General features: G+C 42.7%; 1 protein-coding gene across 1 annotated transcript in view; it reads left to right on the plus strand.

The window, feature by feature from the left end:
* Window positions 1-25521, plus strand: part of edil3a (EGF-like repeats and discoidin I-like domains 3a) — a gene marked incomplete at its 3' end in the record, with an annotated part of 226162 nt that overhangs the window by 187141 nt on the left and 13500 nt on the right. The window lies entirely within an intron of this gene.

Consider the following 25521-nt stretch of genomic DNA (forward strand, 5'->3'; position numbering starts at 1 on the left):
GCACAAATCATAACTTATACTTGAATTGTCATCCAAAGGCTAATAAGCTATACATAAAAGCTCCCAATGTGCCACGATGTGCCGCGTTGTCACCTTGCATATTGGCTATTTTGCCAATTCATCATATGATACAGGAGAAAATGTTCGGAACCCATGACCTAGTTGACTGGCGAATCATCAAAACGGGGAAGGCCACGCCGCGCGTTAATCACATAGTCTAGATTAGACCCAGACAGGATTTACACCAACATGTACATCTAGACACAAACGTGTTTTCATGTTGTCGTTTTTTATTTGATATAGCCTATACAAAATCACTCCCATTTCAATACTCACCAAAACATGTCATTATAGGTGAACTGGCCTTTCCAGGTATGAACTTAAGAAGAAACTCTGGCTTGTTTGAAGACACGTCAGTTGTAAATTCCATTAAGACATTATGATCAGAGCATCGTTTGATTTGCCGTTGCTTTGGTCCTATTACATTTCCCTGCAGCTAGCTAGCTAGCACGCTGATTCAGTTAGCCTCCCAATGAAGTTATAGTGAGTTGGCCACTGCGTGCACCTATCTGCCTGTGTGTTTTCAATTTGGAATGTGGGAACATGCTTATTTATTTACTGTGTTTATTTATTTTGTTTATCAGGGACAATGCACATTGATCAACACAAATTGGATTTCACATCACTGTGAATGGGCCATATCAGCCAGAACCTAATTACCATCTGTGGACGGTATAGTCCCTGAGCAGGCTGTTAAAAGTGGCGATAAAACTATCCATACAAAAACCATGTGCAATGCAATACAAGACAAGTACACATAGTACAGGAGAGGGGACAGAACAATTACAGTGAAATGTGTGAAGTGACACCATTGACAAATGGAGCTGATGACTATATACCCATGCACAATTACACATTTGCTAAGCCACCTCTTAAGGTCGAACTTGGAGGTCAAATAGTTAGTGGTCTCTCTTACTTCGGTCTCTTATACTCATTCACTACGTTTGAATGGTATGTCGCAGTCCCCTCTGGTATTTGCCCAGACATACAAATAAGGGAACATACTGTTGTAGGGCTTAATTTTGAATGGGGGAGCTTCATTTAGATGAATTATGCATGTTTTTGTTAGGTGCTATACTTACTCCTACTCCACTCTCAGTGGCAAATATTGTACTTTTACTCCTCCACAATTATTTGAAAATGTGCGTTACCAGTTACTTTGCAGATGTTTAATATTATTACAAAGCATACAGTTCACCCCACATTTTTATACATTTGATAACTTGTGAAATGGCATGTTCGTCTGCATTGTGAGTATTTCTACTGTTGGTGCTTTAACGCTAATTTGTTGATGCCACTATACTTTTGTGCTCTCACTTGACTCAAGTACATTTTGAATACCAGACTTTTACTGGCAACTATAGTATTTCCTCAAGGAAATACTAGTCATTATATGACTAGTTTGTACCTCAACATATGGCTTCAGTGCGGCACTGTGAGTTACTATACTGTAGCTCCCATCAGTTTACTGGCAGTGTCTCCTGCACTCGTCTCACTGCATGCTAATCAGCTGTGTCTCCATGTCACACTCTGGAGGACGGTGGGATACATCAGCACATGTTGGCCTCATGATTCATGCATGCTACGGCAAGCGTTAAAGTGTTTATGCATACCGTCTGTGTGTGTGTGTGTGTGTGTGTGTGTGTGCGTGTGTGTGTGTGTGTGTGTGTGTGTGTGTGTGTGTGAAGGAGATATGTTTGTTTTACAATCTCATACGGTAACCATTTGTTTTCCTCTCCACGTATGTGTTTTGCCAGTGCAAAAAGCGTGTGCACTGCAGACGAGTGCTGTGTGTGTGTGTGTGTGTGTGTGTGTGTGTGTGTGCGCGCACGCGCCGTGTGTCTATCTGTCTGTGGGTGTTCACACTCCACAGTGAGAAAGTGTTATGAATATTTCATGCACACACTGGTACTGTAGGAGGGGGGAGTGCTGTGTGTGTGTGTGTGTGTGTGTGTGTGTGTGTGTGTGTGTGTGTGTGTGTGTGTGTGTGTGTGCGTGTGCGTGTGCGTGTGTGTGTGCGCGTGCGTGCGTGTTCGTGTGTGCGAGGAGAGAGAGAGAGAGAGAGAGAGATCTATGATGAATATATGGTACGAGCAGCAGCCCGGAACGAACAACCTGTTATTTTTAACTTACCTCACCTATTTTTCAGGCTGCATGAAGCCTGGTACACTCGTCCCTTTCACAAACGGCATGGCCGTACATCTCGTGCGGAGCCATTCATTGCACATTTCTGAAAAGCATGTCGCATTGTGCAATTACGAACTAGGAGACCCTGAGCAGATGCTCTTAATTATTCAGAGCGACATGAAAGTGCAGGGTCGTAATATGCAAAGTAAGCGTGAACTCCAGTAAATAAACGACAATGTAAACAGTCATGTAAAATGAGTGCAAAGAGAATGGTGGTGGTGCCTGACTAAACAACATGCAATCTATATAACATAATAATAATAATAATAATAATAATAATAATAATAATCTTTTGAAACTATAGTATATCAGGTAAAACAGAAACAACATCCTGTGGATTGTTGTCCAGCGTGTTTTATGGACGAGACAAAGAAAAAGAAGTCTAGGACGTGTAGAGTGTTGTTTTGGGTATTTTAGGGGAAGGCATAAGAGTCTATAGGACGTGTAGAGGAGTGTTCTGTGTGTTTTAGAGGAAGGGAGAATATAGTCGTGTCCTATCACGCGTGGAGCGGTACACAGGGTGTTATAGGGAGGAGAGCGGAGTCTATAGGATGTGTAAAAGCGTTGTCCATGGTGTGTTATTGGAGGGAGAAGAGTCTAGGATGTGTGGAGCGTTGTCCAGTGTGTTTTAGGGGAAGGCTCGGGACAGCATTTCTGTTCTGTGAGTGGGAGGGGTTGAGGGGGTGGATCGATCAGGCCTTAAGGCATGGGGGTGCCATGCCTTTGGTTGCTTTGTAGGTCAACATCAGTGTTCTGTAGTAAGTGGTGAGCGCAGCAACAGGGAGCCAATGAGCAACCATGAGCCAACTCCTTCACATGTCTTAAAAACGGCACTGTACCACCGCTATGTGCAACGCCAATAGAATAGAGCACCAAAGTCTTCACACCATTGCCGCTAGAGGCCGCTATATCACCCTGCGTGAGTTATTTTTTCTTTTGTAATTCCCAGAAACTGTGTTTCAAAACAAATTAAAGATAGCCTGATGAAGTTCGAATAGACCGACACGTTGCTGCTTCCTTAATACACTTTTTAACTGCCTTTGAAGACAGTGTTCAGGATTTATTTATTTCCTTTTTCATAACTGTGTTCCAAAAAATAAACAAATCAGCCGGTCGATTTAATTCATCTGGATATGAAGCATCAGCTGACAGTGGAAAGGTACTAATTCATCCGGAAATAAATAATTTTCTCCAAACACATGACATTATCAAAAGTTACTCAATATCACAAGCGACAGAAATCGCCTGGCCTGATTTGCTTTATTTCAGAAAAAAAACACGGTTCTCATGGGACGCTAAGAATTCCCTATTATGGGAATAATAATAATCTTTATTGTCCAGAAGGATAAAGATTATTATGGGAATGCCAATAGAAAACATTTCTCTGTGACCCAGGGGTAGTAGTGGGAGTGACGTCAGGACATCGGTACTCTATTCCTGGCCTATATGAAGGCTGTAGATAAAGAGGGCCCACGCAGGCAGAGACAGTATTTCAGGTTTCATCATTAAATAACGGGGCGGTCGGCTCATTTGAAGAAGGAAAAGAAAGTCAACGCAAACGTTAAATGGGGTCAGGTGTGAAATTCCCCCCGGTTCCTCCCTTCCAAGTCTGACAGGGCTGTGGATGGCGAGGCCATTCATCATCACACACGCATATAGGGATGGGTATCGTTAGGATTTTTTCGAGTCCGGTATACCGATTCCGGTTCTGCTTATCGATTCCGGTTCTTAACGGTTCCCTATTTCGGTTCCAAAATGATATAAAAGAGGTCAAATGTTTAACAAAAAAGCTCAATGTCAGGTAACGTGTATATATATGTTAGTGCTGTCAGGCGATTAACATTTTTAATCGCGATTAATCGCATGATTTGTGTAGTTAATCGCGCGATTAATCGCGATTAATCGCAAAACCTTTTTTGCTCTAAATTCAATGATGAACTGAAAGAAAACGCTGTATTGTAGAGATGCTCCGATCAGGTTTGACAACATTAATGTTACTTTTTTTATTTACCTTTTTTCCACATGACGTATGAAAAAACAAGTGCAATGTGCATTATTGTATGGCTTGCCCATTTACTCTCTTTTGAATAATTCTGTGCAATTAGCACATTCAACAAAAACAACTGTTTCCATAAAACAAACTAACATAGGCTACTTCTCTATAAGCAGAATCATGAATAGGCCTATTTAATTTATACAAAAGGAAAAGAGAGAGAGCAATGTGTTTGTGGCTCAAACTTTGTCTAATATTGTTTTAGAGCAGTGGTTCTCAAACATTTTCATGCCAAGAGCAAAGGACCCCCAATATTTTTTCAATCTACAAAAACAATCCCCAAATCGCTTATAAATTAAATTAAATTAAATTAAATTACTTACTAATCGCTTATTTGGCAACACTGGCCAGAAACGACCAGTGTTGCTTATTTTTGTCTTATTTTGTATAGACCTAGGTGGCTTGTTTCTGCCATAGAGTTATACTGGCAACACCTCTGGCTTCTAGCTAGCTGGTGCTGCTGCTCACTCGTCTCTGTGTGTACTGTGTGATAGTCTGGATAGAACTTTCTGTTACAGTTAAATCAATATAAAAGTACCACACAACTGAAAAGTATCGCGACTGTGACGGCGATCATGTTTGGACATCTATGGACAGCTATTTTGGACAGCTATTTTCCGTGGCACATTATGTTTAATCACAACAACGTCACGTTTACTTTAGCTCCTCAATGTTTGGGTCGGGACATGTATGTGTCTACGTGCATATGCGCTCTGCGCGCTCCAGTCTTTCTGAAGGGAGCGAAATGTAGCGTCTTCTGGATGCATCTAAGCATTAACATTTCATGGCCGAGGAGCGTTAGAGTCTATTGTTCCGTGTTGTTGTTATCGCACGTCTAATGGTTAGACGTGTGACAACGCAACAATAGGAAGCGATTACCACGGTCCATTCTGTTGCTGGCTCTCCGAGTAGCATGATCTGATTATAATCAGCTGTTTTATGTGCGTGCGTGCAGGGTGTCACCCAGGAACCGATAGAGAGAACCGAAATTGAATTATTGCAATGGGTACCCGGTACCCGGAGCATGTTCGGTTCGGTACCGGATTGGTCCCGAGGTTCGGGGACCCACCCCTACACACGCATGGAACGGCCTGGAATCTCTGGCTCTGCTTACCGGCGTGGAACAGATAAACCAGTGATTCTTGGGGTCTGTTCTGGGGACCATCACGGGTACAAATGTATAGCAGATGGATCATGGACCCACGAGGTTCCATTTGGTTCCATTTGTACACGCTCTGAGTCACTGCAGGCCCATCTGTGAGGTTGCATTTGGAAGTGCAGAACCATTGCTTTGAAACAATGAGTACAGTATATCCACGCCTGATTTTGGTTGCTTCACTGCTTTTTTTGCGGATGATGTGGTCCTGGTGGCACCAATCGGAACGTGACCTCCAGCTCCCAACTGGATCAGTTCGCGGTTCTGGTTTCCAGATCATGTTGTGGCCATTTTGGCCACCTTTCGCAAGTGTTGATTCTAATAGGCTCTGTTCCATTCAGTGTGACCCAATGGTTCTCAAACATTTCATTTCCAGGACCCTTTTCACTCTGAGAGTGTACACATGGAACCGAATGTACCCTATTTGTACACTCAAATGGCCTCTTACGGGTGTGTAACTCCGAGAGTGTCAGAGTTACACACCTGTAAGGGGCCATTTGGAACCGCAGATAGCCATGCCTTTGGTTGCTTTGAATGCCAGCATCAGAGTATTGTATTCTGTGCGGGCAGCGACCGGGAGCCAATGGAGGGAGCGGAGAAGGGGGGGAGACGTGTGAGAACGGTCTAGTTAATACTTTTCATTGGTTCAATATTCATAAAACCAGCACACATGCATGTATGCATAAATAGTCACAATGTAACGCCATAGGAACATGTAGATCTGCTTGCTGCTAATTCTGTGTGGAGTAGTAGTAGTAGCATTAATTTACAAAACAACAGCTTAAAAGGTTAATATAAGGTTGGTTTTCTCCTAAACCTAACCTTAACCTCAGTAAAAACTATACCTAAACCTAACCCTAAACCTTAAAACCTCAGTAAAACTATACCTAAACCTAACCCTAACCTTAACCTCAGTAAAACTATACCTAAACATAACCTCAGTAAACTATACCCAAACCTAACCTCAGTAAAACTAACGCAGTGGCCGAAGCCGAGGACACAACCACGCTAGCCTGAGCAACGCCAACGCACAGTGAAACTGTCGTTTGTGTTTCTGGTTTATCCACATGACTTACAGCTGTGCTTCTCAAAATGGGTGTGGTTTCCAAGGGGTATGCTAATTCAGCTTTTGATCCAGTTTTAATTTCAGTTTTACCTCAGTGTAACCCTACACTTAATTGGCAATGTGAACATAGAAATGTGAAAATAAGCTTGTAGATTTGCTTGTAGTAAAAACTAATAATGATAATACATAGAAGAAGAAGAAGAATGTTTCGTTCCAATATGGCCACTGTGCATCGAGCCTAGATTTCTATAGCTGCAGCAGAAGCCTCGGAAGGCATCGGCTCAATTCAGCTGTACAAGTTTGCAGCTTGGGTTTAATTCTGGAAGATTTTTTTTTCTTCTCACGCAGGCAGGCAGGCAGGCAGGCAGGCACCCAGCTGTCTCTGTCACACGCCCACACGCTACGTTAATATACCATGAGCACCTGTGAGGATGGCAGCGCATGCATATTATAGGATGAGCAAAAAGTGCTGCGCTCAAATGTCGCACATGCAGGTGTAGCTGTGCAATGCAGGCATGGTTGAACCAGCAAGCAAATTAAAATGGATGTATAGAATCACAATCACAATCAACTTTATTGTCACATCACAGGTTTGTTCCTTACAAAAGCTCCCGTCATTTTGTACGGTGTATAGCGGCAGCTGCCGTAACGGGGGGAGGGGGGGCATATGTTAGTCCGGCGTATAAATGACATGCATGTCCGATTAAGACTCAGCCGTGGCTTCCGCGTGTGGTTAGGTGTCTGGTTTAAGCCATTTTGATGTTTTAACACTGTGTGTGTGTGTGTGTGTGTGTGTGTGTGTGTGTGTGTGTGTGTGTGTGTGTGTGTGAGTGTGTGTGTGTGTGTGTGTGTGTGTTTTGTGTGTGATACAGCTGCACCCTCTGGTGGCGGGCGGGTGGTGTTACAGCGTGACACACACAGACGGACAGATTCTGTTCTGCTAGGTCTCATAGTTAGTGCTCAGTGCGTTCGCACTTACACTTTAGCTATTGAAAAATAGCAGATCTACAAGCTCATAGCGCTACGGGCTTGTAGGTCTGCTATTTTTGAAAAGTCGGGAAAATGTTATAGTGCAAATCTTTGAACATATATTCTTTCAGAGCGAACGTTTTTAACTCAAATCTTTGCTTCTGAGGGGTCCCTGGAACAACATATTTTCAGATGTGGGTCGGCGGCCGATTACAGATAATCTTGGGAGTCGTTGACATGAAAATGTGTGAGAACGACATAGAAACAACAGAAAACTGTCAGGATTTGTAGACATTTGACATTTGTAGAATCGTTCCCAGGTCAAAATGGTTTAACCCATTCTGGTCGGGAACCTATTTTGGACTATGTTATGCTTTAGCTATTGGAAGCTATTTAGCTTTTTGAAAAATCGAAGAGCGACTGACATAGAAGACAGTTTTAGATGTTTATGTTGGATTATAGAGCGTCGCAAGTTCTGCCCCCTTCGGGGACACCGGAAGAGAAATGTCCCATTCATTTTTCCCATAGACGTTTCAGAAAGTATTTATTTATTTTAAGACCTGTAAGCCTCGGATAAAGCCAACTTGGATGATGACAAATCATGACAATAAACAAAAAAAAATTGGGGCCGAACAAATAGAAAAAGCATTTTTTTTTCTAATTTCTAAAGCAATAATTTCAAATAATTTGTCTGGCCCCCCAAAAAAAATGTGTTCGTCATGATTTGTCATCATCCGAGTTGCCTTTTGTCCGAGGCTTTAAAGTTCAAAATAAATACTTTTTGAAACGTCTATGGCCTCGTCGTTCTGAAAGGGGGCGGGACCGCCACGCTCTATTGGGACGTCGGGACTAACGCCACGCACCCATTTTGTACCAGTGGTTAGAGATTGGGAGGTCAGGGTTCGATCCCTTCCCCCCCCTGGCCAAGTCATTACCAAAGACTGCTTTGGCACTCGGCATCTAAAGAATGGTTCAGAGCTTCCCTAATACTGTAGTGTCATGTCCAGGGGGTGTACTTTCATGCCCAGGGGGGCGTACGTGTACAGCGTGCGACATTTAATAGTGTCATGTCCAGGGGGTGTACTTGGAAGTGAGAACATTATAGCCAGAAGACTGTACATGTTCTTTTCACACGGAGAGGTTTATTTACCTCTCCACGGACACACGGAGAGGTTTATCGAGCTCTCCACGGACACATTCCAACCTAGCGGGTCTTCCTCAGCGGTGTGACATGATGGTGCCATGTCCAGGGAGTGTATATACTCTTACATCATGTGACATACTAGTACTGTGTCATGTCCAGGGTGATAATTAAACAAAAAAAATATTACACAAGGGGGTGTGGTATCGTGATTATTGCCATGCCAGTGATGCAATGTCTGGATCGAGGCTTCAGCGGAGTCCCGCAAGCACAGCTGTGTTGATGATTGGGTATGCGGCCATGCTCGTGTATAAAAGCATGGGTATAAGATGGCTATTTCAGCCAATCGGATGGCTTCCTTCGAAACTACCTGTGCTTTTGCATCATAACTGGGCAATGCTTCTACGCCTCACGCTACGTACATAAGCAGAAGATGGGCTCCTGCCCTATGGGCCACTTGGCTCTGGAACCGTTGCCTCCCTGCAAGGCTATACTTAGTGTACGTACTTCCAACCTTTGTACTTTTGTAGGAAGGATAGGCATAGGCATAAGAGAAAAGGCACAGGGTGCAGAAACAGATATTGTATGCATATTCCGCTGTAGCTCCCTTTCTATGACTTTACTGTATGACATCCGCCTCACAAAAGTGACAATTCGAGCACCCCGCTCTTTCTCACGGAGAGAGCGTCTGACTGTTCACCGACGGATTACACTTCACCAACACTTCAAAGCAAAAAGGCACTCTCCTTCCGCTTCGCCGTGCAATGAGGTAAAGTCACGTAAAAAGTAAACGTTCCTCAAAATTGCACCGAAGTGCAAGAACTCTCTCCACGCTTCCATGCACGGTTCATCTGCTCATTATCCTTCCCCCCGCTCTCTTCTCGGTAAATAATGTAAAGTGTCACTTGAGGTGTGGTCGAGTAATCGTCAAACGGTTGTTTCCCTGTTGTGTTGTGTTTAGTTGATGGGCCGTGGAGCTGTCTGAATGCTAGCCCCTGGACTCTAGGTATACACCGCGCGCACACACACACACACACACACACACACACACACACACACACACACAGTGCACATGCAGGCACATGAGCGGCAGCGCGTATACCTCCCGCTGGCAGTGAAGTGGGTCACAGCACACGAGTGTTGTAGATTAAATGAGTCTTAAGCACACGATTGAATCAGCAGGGCTGGACTAGGTGCTGGCTGGGCTGCTGCTGTGCAGTGTGCGGTGACGGTATAGTAAAAGTAGCCAAACAGTATACTTGAGTAAATGTACTTATATAGTCACATTTTCAACCACTGCTGTGGTGTGTCTTTGCACACACGCTGTGCGTCGCTCACACATAAAGCTGCCTCTGAATCTTTTCATCCTTTTTATCCCCTGACAGACATCATCACACACCGCTGTGTCGTCGTGCATGCGGCAAAGAATAGCCGACCTAACCAGCTCGCAACGCAGCACGTCGCATGAGGCCTTTGGGTCGTTCTATTTTCGGCGTGTGCCACCGTCATGCGATGGAGCATGAAAAGCTTCAAGCGGAGCGTGAATATAGGCAGACACAATCGCTCTGCGCGTATAAGAAACGGAGGCGATGCGCGCCTGCTTCAGCTGGTGTCAATCAGATCGCTGCACCTTGCGGAAGCGATTAACCCATTCTGAACGGGAACCCATTTTGGTGTTATAGCATCATGTTGTGCTTTAGCCATTGAAAAAGAGCAGATCTACAAGCTCATAGAGCGCGCCACCGAGTGGCGCGCTATACGAGCTTGTGGGTCTGCTATTTTTGAAAAATCAAAGAACGACTGACATTTTTTTTAGAATCTGATCTCAGGTCAGAATGGGTTCATCAGACCAGTGTGTTGTCCAGTGGAAACCTCGTATGAATCTGATCTCAGGTCAGTTGTGCGTGAAACGAGCACGAACGCAACCGCTTCAGTGAATCGCTCAGATTGACGCTCTACTTGCCCCCGCTCGACCTATCGCCGAAAATGAATTATACTAGATGCAGGGCAGTCGCTCCCTGTCCTGAAAAAGCCATTTTTATATAGCCACGCTGTACCTAATGAGCAGACCGGGGGATTGTGTCTTTGTCTGCTGAAGCGTTGACACTGCCTTATGGACAGCCACAGACGTCTTATAAAAAATGTGACCATTGCGCAAATTCCAGCTTTTCACCAGAGGATTTTTATTTTTTTCAAAATGAGTTAATAGCACAGGCATAGTCTTCACATACATGTCTGAAATAAGTGTCAGAGCTGAAATGCGACATGCGAATATGAAATAAATAGGTGTAATGTTCACATTAAGTGAACCTTTCAAGCCTGTTTTCTCCCAAGACATTCCTCGATAAGCCACATCTCCAAAACTGGTGGGTCAAACTGAACAACCAATGTGTCAATTTGAATTTGAACATGAAAACACGGAAATGTAAAGAAAATCCAATGGCAGTCCCTCAGTCAAATTTTGTGACAAATACAGTAGAGTGGGTGCTATAAGGACGATATCAATGTTGCTGTATAGCACAATAGAACAATATTATATTGCGCTAATATTTCGCTTTCAGATTTGGGGGGGAACGGACAAGTGCAGGGCGTCTTCAGAATAATAAGCTCCCTGCATCCGGCTGGCACACACACTGGATAGCGCCAGGAGGACTTTATGGTGGCAACCAACGTTTGGCAGCAAGCAGCATGTTCATTAACCCTCTTTATCCACTGTACATGTACAGATGAGTATGTTATATGATTAAAAAAGGAACATACAGGTGTTCTAAATGGATCCAATGTAGTTATTATTTTGTCAGTCGGCCGGTTAATACCTTTCATTGGTTCAATATAATCATGTATGAAACCCACAGACAACCTCTTTTTTCTTCCCGTCTTTGAATGTTGAAGGTATACCGGATCTATATGCAGTGTACGACCGAAGCAGGGCATTCATTTATGAAAGGTCACTGCAATGACACGCCGACTCAAAGCCCCCAATGGAGCCAAACTGGTTCTTCAGAGTGACGCCAAAATATAGGGGACAAAATGGTTCTAGTATAAAGAACCCAAATATGGGGGACAAAATGGTTCTAGTATAAAGAACCCAAATATGGGGGACAAAATGGTTCTAGTATAAAGAACCCAAATATAGGGGACAAAATGGTTCTAGTATAGAGAACCCAAATATAGGGGACAAAATGGTTCTAGTATAGAGAACCCAAATATAGGGGACAAAATGGTTCTAGTATAAAGAACCCAAATATAGGGGACAAAATTATTCTAGTATAGAGAACCCAAATATAGGGGACAAAATTATTCTAGTATAGAGAACCCAAATATAGGGGACAAAATGGTTCTAGTATAGAGAACCCAAATATAGGGGACAAAATGGTTCTAGTATAGAGAACCCAAATATGGGGGACAAAATGGTTCTAGTATAAAGAACCCAAATATGGGGGACAAAATGGTTCTAGTATAGAGAACCCAAATATAGGGGACAAAATGGTTCTAGTATAGAGAACCCAAATATAGGGGACAAAATGGTTCTAGTATAGAGAACCCAAATATAGGGGACAAAATGGTTCTAGTATAGAGAACCCAAATATAGGGGACAAAATGGTTCTAGTATAGAGAACCCAAATATAGGGGACAAAATGGTTCTAGTATAGAGAACCCAAATATAGGGGAAAAAATGGTTCTAGTATAAAGAACCCAAATATAGGGGACAACATTAGTCTAGTATAGAGAACCCAAATATGGGGGACAAAATGGTTCTAGTATAAATAACCCAAATATAGGGGACAAAATGGTTCTAGTATAAAGAACCCAAATATAGGGGACAAAATGGTTCTAGTATAAAGAACCCAAATATAGGGGACAAAATGGTTCTAGTATAAAGAACCCAAATATAGGGGACAAAATTATTCTAGTATAGAGAACCCAAATATAGGGGACAAAATGGTTCTAGTATAGAGAACCCAAATATGGGGGACAAAAAGGTTCTAGTATAAAGAACCCAAATATAGGGGACAAAATGGTTCTGGTATAGAGAACCCAAATATAGGGGACAAAATGGTTCTAGTATAAAGAACCCAAATATAGGGGACAAAATGGTTCTAGTATAAAGAACCCAAATATAGGGGACAAAATGGTTCTAGTATAGAGAACCCAAATATAGGGGACAAAATGGTTCTAGTATAAAGAACCCAAATATGGGGGACAAAATGGTTATAGTATAGAGAACCCAAATATGGGGGACAAAATGGTTCTAGTATAAAGAACCCAAATATAGGGGACAAAATTATTCTAGTATAGAGAACCCAAATATAGGGGACAAAATGGTTCTAGTATAGAGAACCCAAATATAGGGGACAAAATGGTTCTAGTATAGAGAACCCAAATATGGGGGACAAAATGGTTCTAGTATAAAGAACCCAAATATGGGGGACAAAATGGTTCTAGTATAGAGAACCCAAATATAGGGGACAAAATGGTTCTAGTATAGAGAACCCAAATATAGGGGACAAAATGGTTCTAGTATAAAGAACCCAAATATAGGGGACAAAATTATTCTAGTATAGAGAACCCAAATATAGGGGACAAAATGGTTCTAGTATAGAGAACCCAAATATAGGGGACAAAATGGTTCTAGTATAGAGAACCCAAATATAGGGGAAAAAATGGTTCTAGTATAGAGAACCCAAATATGGGGGACAAAATGGTTCTAGTATAAAGAACCCAAATATGGGGGACAAAATGGTTCTAGTATAGAGAACCCAAATATAGGGGACAAAATGGTTCTAGTATAGAGAACCCAAATATGGGGGACAAAATGGTTCTAGTATAAAGAACCCAAATATAGGGGACAAAATTATTCTAGTATAGAGAACCCAAATATGGGGGACAAAATGGTTCTAGTATAAATAACCCAAATATAGGGGACAAAATGGTTCTAGTATAAAGAACCCAAATATGGGGGACAAAAAGGTTCTAGTATAGAGAACCCAAATATAGGGGACAGAATGGTTCTAGTATAGAGAACCCAAATATAGGGGACAAAATGGTTCTAGTATAGAGAACCCAAATATAGGGGACAAAATGGTTCTAGTATAGAGAACCCAAATATAGGGGACAAAATGGTTCTAGTATAGAGAACCCAAATATGGGGGACAAAATGGTTCTAGTATAGAGAACCCAAATATAGGGGACAAAATGGTTCTAGTATAGAGAACCCAAATATGGGGGACAAAATGGTTCTAGTATAGAGAACCCAAATATAGGGGACAAAATGGTTCTAGTATAAAGAACCCAAATATAGGGGACAAAATGGTTCTAGTATAAAGAACCCAAATATAGGGGACAAAATGGTTCTAGTATAAAGAACCCAAATATGGGGGACAAAATGGTTCTAGTATAAAGAACCCAAATATGGGGGACAAAATGGTTCTAGTATAGAGAACCCAAATATAGGGGACAAAATGGTTCTAGTATAGAGAACCCAAATATAGGGGACAAAATGGTTCTAGTATAGAGAACCCAAATATAGGGGACAAAATGGTTCTAGTATAGAGAACCCATAAACACATCAATTGGTGTCACAGGGCTCTGTACTCTGGACTTTTTCTACGTGAATTAACCCATTTAGGCCTGACCTCGAAATAAAAAATAAAAAAAATCTTCTAAATCCTCCAGTTTTCAGAAATAAATATTTTCACGATTTTTCCGCAGACCTATACAAGCTCGTAGTGGCGCGCTATGAGCTTGTAGATCTGCTATTTTTCAATAGCTAAATTATAACGGACGAAGGAAAGGATGCAAGAGTGACGGAGGAGAAGAGAGTGAGCGAGCGAGCGAGCGAGCGGAGGAGAAGAGAGTGAGTGAGAGACCTGGGCTCTAACGAGCATATCTCGCCCCCTTTAATTCGATTTGGCGGTTGCCGGGGGGGGTGGGGCGGGGGGGGGTGCGCGGCATTCTCTTTGACCGCTACCTGTGACAGCAATTACTGCCCTGCCCCACACACACACACACACACACACACACACACACACACACACACACACACACACACACACACACTTCAAAACAGCCTTTGTTTCAGCACTGGCCACACCACACCGCTCAGCAGCTCTGGGAAGTAACGAAGTGAGCTCACTCGAATTACCATACTCTTACTATTTTGGCGTTATTTACGTGGAAATTGTACCCGGAGCACTATAGCAACTATTATCTATTATTTTATTATAGAAAATCTGAGGTCGGGACCCGAGCAGCACCGAGAGATGTCGGACCCGACCTGAGATGAGAACCGTGGAATATGTGGAACCCTGACCCGTACAAAACCTGAGGCAACCGTATATGCGCGGAAGCCAATGTTGCTCTCCAATAGTTGTTAACGTTATTATTACAAGTTGGCTATACCGTGAAATAAGACTTGTGTTTCTTTACTTTCTCACCTAAACGCATGTAGCCTTCTCCCATGGTTGCTGCTGCCGACAGTGACCCCAATCCCATGCAGTCAATGATCATTGGACATTTTGCAAAATAATACAAATCAATCCACGTATTTCTTTACGTAGATGTGCGCGTCCTCCTTCTAAAGGCCTATTCATTCATAGTCTGGATTTTCGGTGGTGAGGTGACCACCGCTCCGGTGGTGAGCTGAAATAACGCTGAGCGGTTGGTGAGTAAAATCAGAGAGAAGGGCGCGAGCGGTGGCGGTTGGTTTGCTCTTCACCGCGGCTCGTGACGTCATGTTGTAGTTTCGGTGGTCAACCCCACCACGGTAAATCCAGACTATGTATGAGCCTTTAGCCATTGCTACTTTTTTGAAAGGAAATGGACGAAAATTACAAAACATGCACGAGTACTTTGGTACATTACTTCTGTCATTTTACTCAACACAAATATAATGAATAACACTCGAAACTCCCCTCTTCAAGCCTGTCTTTGCCTGGCTGGCAGAAGCAGAACCCACCCGACCGGCTATATAGCTCGCTCGCCAAGCCAAAAGAAAGACACATTAGCTCCTCAGCTCTGTGCGTTTGGAGGCTATAATCAGAGCCTATAATAAGCCCCCCCCCCCCCCCCCCCCGGCCTTGCCACTCTTACTTTTGGTCCAATGGTCGTGGGGGGGGGGGGGGGGGGGCTTTAGTGCCGCTATTGCGATTATAAAATAGGCCCTTGTTTAAAGGCATTTCAATGCTACCGTATAGGAAATCACACCGCACGCACGCACACACATTGTATCGCTATACTTGTGAGGACATTAACACTTTAGGACGGGCGTCGGAAAATGGCAGAAAACTATACTGAATGAGAAAGAATAAGGGTTGTTGTGCGCACGCCGCGTATCGGCTCCCCCAGTAAACCTTTATTGAATAACAACGTTTCGAACCTTCCGGAACCTTCTGGTTCTTCGTCAGGTGTGACGGTGTGCAGACAAGCCGTCTTTCTCATTGTACGTATGTGTCTTTGTTCAGCACCCGTCGAGCTTTCTGAGATGTGTGCGTGCTTCCTTTTGGATCCTGTCAGAAAACGATATGTTTTATTTCTCAAATTGTATACACTGTACTTCTGGGAAGATCCGGCCTCGCTGCAAGTACAGTGATATAAACACACACAACAAAACGCACACACACACACACACACACACACACACACACAAAATGCATGCACACACACGCGCACACACACACACACACACGCACACGCACTCGCACCGACAAACGACAAAAACACTTCATTACGCGACGAGCCGAGTAGAGCTATATAGAGTTGCTTCTGCTTTGAAGTAATCCATCAGTGAATAAAGTATACGTACACTGGGAGACACATGTGATGCACGGCTGTGCATTGGGCACGGGGCACAGAACATCAAAGCGGCCGGGGCCGCCTCTTTTTAACCCGTTCTGAACGGGAACCCATTTTGGTGTTAAGCATCATGTTATGCTTTAGCTATTGAAAAATAGCAGATCTTACAAGCTCATAGCGCGCCACCGAGTGGCGCGATACGAGCTTGTAGGTCTGCTATTTTTTTTAAATCGAAGAACGACTGAGATTTTTTAGAATCTGATCTCAGGTCAGAATGGGTTAATCAGACCAGTGTGTGTCTAGTGGAAACCTCGTATGAATCTGATCTCAGGTCAGAATGGGTTAAATTAAAGTCTACCGCACGCTTACACCCTCGCGGTTTCCTCATTGGGTTCTTTGCGTATTGGCTTTTTTTTCTTCTTATTATTATAAAAAAAATTACACCTCGCAAGCGGCGGGTTAGCCAGAGTTTATCCCGCTCCTCTGATGTTTTTTTTTGTAGAACGCAAGAGAGACAGCGCCGGTTAATCAAGTGCATTTAATCAAGTGCTTTCACTTATACGTACAATTTTTCGCGGATATGACAATTCTTCATACAATTTGAATTCATAATACTTCTACTGCACTGTAGCCTATACAGCTCAGGTGGCAAATACTATTATTACAAAACGTACATTAGCCAATGAGACCTATTCGATACACATCGTCGCGCGTTGTGAGTTTGTAGATCGGCTGTAGAAAGCTATACACACACTCAAGTGCAGCTTAATGGCATGTCACTGCAGCTCGCGGTGTCAGAGGACCAGTGCGACATCAAGGCACATCCATAGACTGTAAAAAAATATGGACAAAGCGTCCCGCGGGTCTAACGTGAACGTAAAATGAAGCCTGTCACAGTCCTTGCAATGGAAGTCGCCATCTTTCTAGATCCGTTTTGGCCCAGTTCAGGCCAGCTGGCCCATTGGCTGGCCCAGACAACGAGGCGGGACTTCCCCCTTCTTCTTCGTTGGTTTTTATTTTGACTCGAGTGGGTGGGGGATCCCGTTCATAGACATGTAACGGTAGACACGCCCCTCAGAACATGCGCGACTTTATGGTCATTTTTCTAATAAATGGGACCATAATTTTCCAAAAAGAATATTATGACATTAGAAATGAGACTTTACACTAGTGACTGGAAGCAGAAAGTATTCATGACCATGTTTATTAAGGTAATACAGTCTAGGTGAAGTTGGGCCCAAATACATGGACTTCTATGGGGCTATTCATGGTTTTTTTGAGCCCAATGAGCCACAACATGCCATTATATGAACTTTCATTTCCTTAGTGGCTTCACAAAATATCCGTCTGACTGCCCCCCTGGGCACATCATATTCGTTCGCCTCTCTAATGGCTGGAACCTGCCCAGTGGACAACTTACTGCATGACAAAGTATACAATTTGGCAAATTGACATTTATTAACAGGTTGACTTATTACATTTTAAATTAAGTCAAATAAACCCTCTCTCACCCTCTGCAAATTGAAGACATTACATGAGATGCATTGGTGAATTCCGTTATTAAAATAAGAATTCACATGGAAGTCTGAAAATAATCAATTCAATAACAACATTTTGGTCTGGATAAAAGCCTGATATCACATTTAGTGCTATAGTAGGCCTACCAGCACAGTGAAATCTTCAGTGTTAATTTTAACTCATTTTGGGCGGGAACCCCTTTTGGTGGCATTATGTCATGCTTTAGCTATTGGAAGATAGCAGATCTACAAGCTCATAGTGCGCCACCGAGTGGCGCGCTACGAGCTTGTAGGTCTGCTATTTTTTTGAAAAATCTAAAAACGACTGACTTAGAAACATAGCTTTTTCAGAAAACTGTCAGGATGTATAGAAGACATCTGTAGAATCTGATCTCAGGTCAGAATGGATTAATATCGCACGCAGCCAGTCGAGGACCCACGTCTGAGCCTGAGCGTGCTTTACGGCAGGGGGTCCCGCCTTTGAGTATAAGACCCCCGTCAACTCACAGGCAACACTCGTTCATCAGTTCAATGTTTACGAAAACCCACAGACACACTTAACCGCTTTCCCTTTCACTTTCAAAAACGAATTATGAAAATAGCAACCGCTGCTACTCCTATACGTATGACGACGTACAGTAGGAGAGTATAGAAAGAACATGACAAATTGTATACACGTGCGTGCGTGCGTGCGTGCGTGCGTATAGTTCAAGCAGTGTGCAGAGAGTGAAAACGGCTTTTTAAATAGACTCGTAGTTTGTTTGTACTTTGTCAGAACAAGACCGGACCAATTAATGTGATGTATGCTCCGCACGCTGTGGAAGTCAGCAGATGCAATTTGCATATTTGCTTCTCTTTCGTTCTGTCCATATCCCCCCCCCCCCCCCTTCTCTCTCTCCCTCTCTCTCTCTCTCTCTCTCTCTCTCCCTCCTCTTCTACGATAGCAGTCATGCTTATCGCACATTGCACGGCATATGTACGGAGTGAATCAGTCAGACATTATACCCTGTACTCTTAAAGGTTTAACACATTTGCATATAAATTATGTGCACATTCACTACCTTTCATGTTTCATACTGTATCTTGTTTTGTTTTCTGCTTTTTTTTTTTTAAGCAGTTTGGATATTGGATTCATTGCATCGTCTCTGTCGGGAGGATTCACATAAAACAAAAAGAAAGAAAGAACAAAAAAGCAGATTGGCGTGCTTGCCGATCTGCTATTTTTTTCGACATGCAGCATACGGTTGCTTGTATGAAGTAGAATGATAACGTACAGGGCGTTAAATTACATTTGAATGTGGCGATGAGAGGTTTCAGCAACCACATATATGTGCTGTGTCCATATACTGGTTTTCACCATATCTCGGCAAATGTGTGTGCAAAAAATGTGACTCACACACGGTTATCGTTGGCACGCCGGGCAGAAACCTTGTATCTCCGTTATTTGACCATGTGTGCTGGCACAATTTACTGTGTTGTTTTTTTTCACAATCAGCGCCGGAATTTCTTTCAAAATAGAAGCTCAGGGGGGCCGGGGGAAGATATGGCCGCTTTTACTCTGTAAGCCTAAGCCCCCCCCCCCTCCTTCCGTCCCGGGCAAAAACTGGGAGACATATTTGCGCTTGCTTACCTCGCTATCGTTACGATAAAATCGTAACCGAATAATCCCTCGCTTCATATTTTGAACGAGAGGCATGTTTTAACCCATTCTGACCGGGAACCCATTTTGGTGTTGGCACTATGTTATGCTTTAGCTATTGAAAAATAGCAGATCTACAAGCTCATAGCGCGCCACCGAGTGGCGCGCTACGAGCTTGTATAGGTCTGCTATTTTTGAAAAATCGAAGAACGACTGACATTTCTAGAATCTGATCTCAGGTCAGAATGGGTTCATCAGACCAGTGTGTGTGTGTCCAGTGGAAACCTCGTATGAATCTGATCTCAGGTCAGAATGGGTTAAGTCAGAAATGAAGAGCTTAGTATACACCAGTACATCTGGTCAAAACCACGGAGAGCTCGCCGAGCCTTTCCTTGTGAGCGGTATAAACGGGGAAGTGAGCGACAACGCGCAGTCGCACTTGCTCGCGAAGAGCAAGGTGTATGGTGCAGAAGCCAGAAGGAGAGGCCAAGGAAAAAGGAAAAAAAAAAATCCGATCCGATTATTGTTATATAAGGAGGTATAATTTTTTCACAAAAGTGTACAGTATTTGTTAAAATGTTTGTTTTTATGTGGGCACGCCCACCAGTTCATTAAGTATGCCTGCAGGTTTGCCTGGTGGGTGGTGATGAGTGGTGATCCACCTGAACTAGTTGTATGATAAAGGGGGAGGGGTTAGGGGAGGGGCTGATAATGTGATGTTCACTATATTACTGTTTAAATTTCATTGGCCCGTTTGACTGTCAAGGGTTCAGCCTCCAGGAAGAAACCCTAAATACAAAGTTAATACACCATTGCACATACAAAACGACTCCAGGGTGTCTAATGAAGTATACTGTCACCCCATAGACACATGGAAAACTGGAAAAATACAACAAGATGTGGCACTCCATCTTTAATGAGAGATCGTGCCTAAATAATAACTTAATTGGATCCATTGAGACACAGGTTCTTTTCTTTCTACATTTCCTGAAAAGTACGGAGCTCCAGAGTGGCCATGGTAAGACAAAATACTTTTTTGTCGAGATAATAATTCGACTGGACAAGATATTATCTCGTCCAGTCGAGATATATAACACGACTAGTCCAGATAATATCTTGCCCAGTCTTACCACTCTGGGGCCCCCGTATAGAAAAGTAATGGATTTGGACATACAGTAGGCCTACAAGGTTTCCACCCGAGGAAAGGATGGATTTGTTTAAGTAAAAAGCTGTACCAAAATAATAATACCATATTGCTACTTTTACTCGAATCCAACAATCCGAGTATACCCGTCCGTCCGTCCGTCCGTCACTGTCTGCTTAACGATCAAATGACTTGTCGCCGTTCGGCATCGTTGATTTCCCATGCGTTATTCATTCGACACAATAATTAGCATAACTAACACGGTGGAGAGATAACCCAGACAAAAGCACCGACTCCATTGTCTGTCTGTCTGTCTGTATTTAATTGTGTTGCCGTCGTATTCTCCCCCGCGGGCCTGTGGGGTTGGAGTCGGCTATAGCATGGCTTTAGCATCACGGTGCCTGTCATCGTATAGCCCTTGCTGACGGGCAGAAACCTCTTATCTCCATAATTATGCAAACTGTTGTGTGTGTGTGTGTGTGTGTGTGTGTGTGTGTGTGTGTGTGTGTGTGTGTCTCTCTCGTCCACTGTCGGTATAGCCGCGAAGACGCTGTTACTTGTACCCCTGTGTGTGGGTGGGTATTTGTCCGGGATTTGCTGATTGCACTCTGTACAGCACCTTGTAATTGTATTTGTGTCCTCGTAATGTGTCTCTTATGTGGACATACACAAATGATGTGTGTGTGTGTGTGTGTGTGTGTGTGTGTGTGTGTGTGTGTGTGTGTGTGTGTGTGTGTGTGTGTGTGTGTGTGTGTGTGTGTGTGTGTGTGTGTGTGTGTGTGTGTGTGTGTGTAAACATACCATACAGTGTCACACAAAAGCATAAAAAGTAGCAGATCTGAAAGCTCAAAGCTTGCAGGTCTGCGGTTCAATTATTATTATTATTATTATTATTAACTGGTAGTATATGAACAAGAGCTTGTGACTAAATAATAACTACATTGGATCCATTTGAACACATTTCTTGAAGAGAAACGCTTTATTTTGTGTTTTCACATCCGAGAGGTTTCCGCCAAACTTGATTCTTTCTCTCTCTCATCAGTGCCACCCGATGTATGCGTCTCTAAATAATGAATCTCTGTAATTGAAGTCTTAGGAGTCAATAAACATAACAGCTTGTGTGTGTGCGTGCATGCGCGCCAGCATGCGTGCGTGTGTTCGTTTGCTGCATGGCCAGTTCCTCCCCGCTACAAATGAGAACATATTAAAAATTAACCAGTTATGGAATACGTACACATATTTGTATTTGTACTAAAGTAAAAGTAGCAATACCACAATATAACAAATAGTCTGTTGCTAGTAAAAGTACTGTATTCAAAATCTGATTCCGGCCAATCACAATATTGGCGTTCTCACTTTTCTCTCCTCACTTTTTATCCTGAATATGTACTGCACATTGCTCAGCCAATCAAATCATCGCCACGGGGTGCTCAGCCAATCGAATCAACGCTATGGGGTAGACACAAACACACAAAGCTGGCCATAGGAGGGGCTATAGCGCCCCTCAACAAAATAAACAGCCCATCTACCTGCGTGTCACGTTGGAGGCTTGTACATTGGCTATTTTTTTTTTAACTCTTTATTTTTGAATTTTTGAATAATGCAAGACAGACAAAAAGACAGACAAAAGACAAACAAGGCAGACAATAAATCAGAAACATCAACAGTAAAAAACGGAATAAAAACAAAAGACAACGGAAAAAAAACACGAAAAAACAAAAGAGGTCATGGGATGTACAGCGACAACAATACATATTACAGACTTTTGGATTTCTTATACATTCATTGACAACCGGAAAGACACAGCCCATATTCACTCCATATCCATATTTTTTCCAACAAAAGTCTCTCCAAGTCAAGGGATTAGTGGTCGTTGATTCCCCATATATTCATCCATACTTCATCACTTATATCAATGCCCAACTCTTTTTCCCATCGCTCTTTCAGATATATTGTACAGTCCTTTTTCAAGTCCATTATATAGTTTATACTTACAAGACCCCTATTACTTCCTGAGCCATAAGCATTTGTAAATACAGTGATTAGGCTTGTTGTAATACCTGGAGTAGACCCTTTTACTTTTTTTTTTACCAAAATAATCCCTTACCTGCAATTATCTAAACAAGTCCTGGTTAGTCAACCCATATTTATGCTTTAGGTTTTCAAAACTGTCAATATCTCCATTTCTAATCATAGTACATATAGAGGCGATGCCATTGTTTATACCCATTGTCTAATACTGCTGGTATGAAGTCAGGGCCATATGCTGGCCAACTTAAAAGTTTTGCCTCCCTCTGAAGCTGGAAGCGTTTAACAACTTCCAGCCATATTTTGAACGAATGATTTACCCACTGACTCCTTGTCTGAAACATTCCTTTCTCGCTGTCAGTGCAACCTAATAGTGACTGTATTGGTATATCCATCAGGGATAGCTCTATGCTTTGTAAATTGGCTATTTTTGAAGAAATTAAGTATAGAATGGGGATTAATTGTTTTTGGTATGTTTTGTAATGATAATCTAAATTTACAAAGTTTTCAATAATCATAGTCGAATAAAAAGAACAATATCTGGCTCCGAGATGTAGTGGAGTAGTAGAATGAAGTCGCCTCTGTCTGGTGGAATCCTCTTAATATAAAATATGTTCAAATTCAAAAACAGCAGTAGCAAAGTGGCAAATCTACAAGCTCAAAAGGCGTCACTTTGCAATGCGTTTCGAGCGTCCAGATCGGCTTCTTTTGATGCTTATGTGTGGAACTTGCAGTATGATCAAGTAGGGCGTTAATTTACAAAAAAAACACAAAAAAATAACCTATGTTCTGGTTCCCCAGGTTCTATGTTCCCCACTTACCCCCGCAAAAAGGTTCTACTGTATGTTCCCCACTTACCCAAAAAAGGTTCTATGTTCCCAGGGTTCTATGTTCCCGACTCAACTAAAAAAGGTTCTATGTTCCCAGGGTTCTATGTTCCCCACTCAACTAAAAAAGGTTCTTTGTTCCCAGGGTTCTATGTTCCCCACTCAACTAAAAAAGGTTCTTTGTTCCCAGGGTTCTATGTTCCCCACTCAACTAAAAAGGTTCTATGTTCCCAGGGTTCTATGTTCCCCACTCAACTAAAAAGGTTCTATGTTCCCAGGGTTCTATGTTCCCCACTCAACTAAAAAGGTTCTTTGTTCCCAGGGTTCTATGTTCCCCACTCAACTAAAAAGGTTCTATGTTCCCAGGGTTCTATGTTCCCCACTCAACTAAAAAGGTTCTATGTTCCCAGGGTTCTATGTTCCCCACTCAACTAAAAAGGTTCTATGTTCCCAGGGTTCTATGTTCCCCACTCAACTAAAAAGGTTCTATGTTCCCAGGGTTCTATGTTCCCCACTCAACTAAAAAAGGTTCTATGTTACCCATTTTCCGGCCGGAACACAAACACACACACACACACACACACACACACACACACACACACACACACACACACACACACACACACACACACACACACACACACACACACACATGGTAGTGGTCCTACCCCCCCCATGAGACTTACAAATCCCAAATGTTTATAAACAAATCCCAAATGTTTGTAAACAAATCCCAAATGTTTATAAACAAATCCCAAAATGTTTATAAACAAATCCCAAATGTTTATGAACAAATCCCAAAATGTTTATAAACAAATCACAAATGTTTATAAACAAATCACAAATGTTTATAAACAAATCACAAATGTTTATAAACAAATACCAAAATGTTTATAAACAAATCACAAATCCCATGAGACTTGGTCCTACCCCCCGACCATGAGACTTACTACAGGTCAACTGGTATTGGTCCTACCCCCCCCCCATGAGACTTACAAATCCCAAATGTTTATAAACAAATCACAAATGTTTATAAACAAATCACAAATGTTTATAAACAAATACCAAAATGTTTATAAACAAATACCAAATCCCATGAGACTTGGTCCTACCCCCCCCGACCATGAGACTTACTACAGGTCAACTGGTAGTGGTCCTACCCGACACACACACACACACACACACACACAAGCCTACTTTTGGCAACGCTCTTATCATACGTGTATGTGTATGATATCAGTGATAGACTCAGTGTTCTCGGCTATATTCATATAATCCTTAATCCCCATGTACTAATTTAGACGGAAGTTAAAGTGGGTCATGTTTGCAATTGTGACAGCTGAAATCAATAATGGCCAGTATCAGTATTCCGACATTAACCTGCAGGGCGCATGTGGCTCCCGAGCCATGTGTAAACCAAACTACCACCTCGGGAAAAAAATGTGTCTCTCCAGGTACCACCATTATAACAACAAAAAACATAAAATATGATGATGAAGAGATTCTCAAGTAAGGCAATTGTACACAAATACAGCACTTAAAATGCACTTTGTTATACTTTTCCACCACACTGCAAAATGAGAAGCGGGTATTCAAAAATGAACCCAAATGGCTCGGTCCGTCCGTCCGTCTGTCCGTCCGTCCGTCCGGCCGTCCGGCCGTCAAGAATCCGCTGCGGCCTGCATGTTTGTGTTGTGCTGAGGCCGGCTGGTGGGCCGTACAGTATAGCCCCGCGTACAGTAAAGGCTCCTTGTTCGATATCCCGTGAATAATTGAACGTGACTTCTTGCGCCACGACTTTACACCGTCTTTAGAGAGAGAGAGAGAGAGAGAGAGAGAGAGAGTGAGAGAGAGAGAGAGAGAGAGAGAGAGAGAGAGAGAGAGAGATAGAGAGAGAGAGAGAGATTATGCTGACGACCTTGTGAAAATGGAATGTGACA

Source organism: Protomyctophum bolini, assembly GCF_963924005.1.
Source record: "Protomyctophum bolini genome assembly, chromosome: 6".
NCBI classification, from domain to species: Eukaryota; Metazoa; Chordata; class Actinopteri; order Myctophiformes; family Myctophidae; genus Protomyctophum; species Protomyctophum bolini.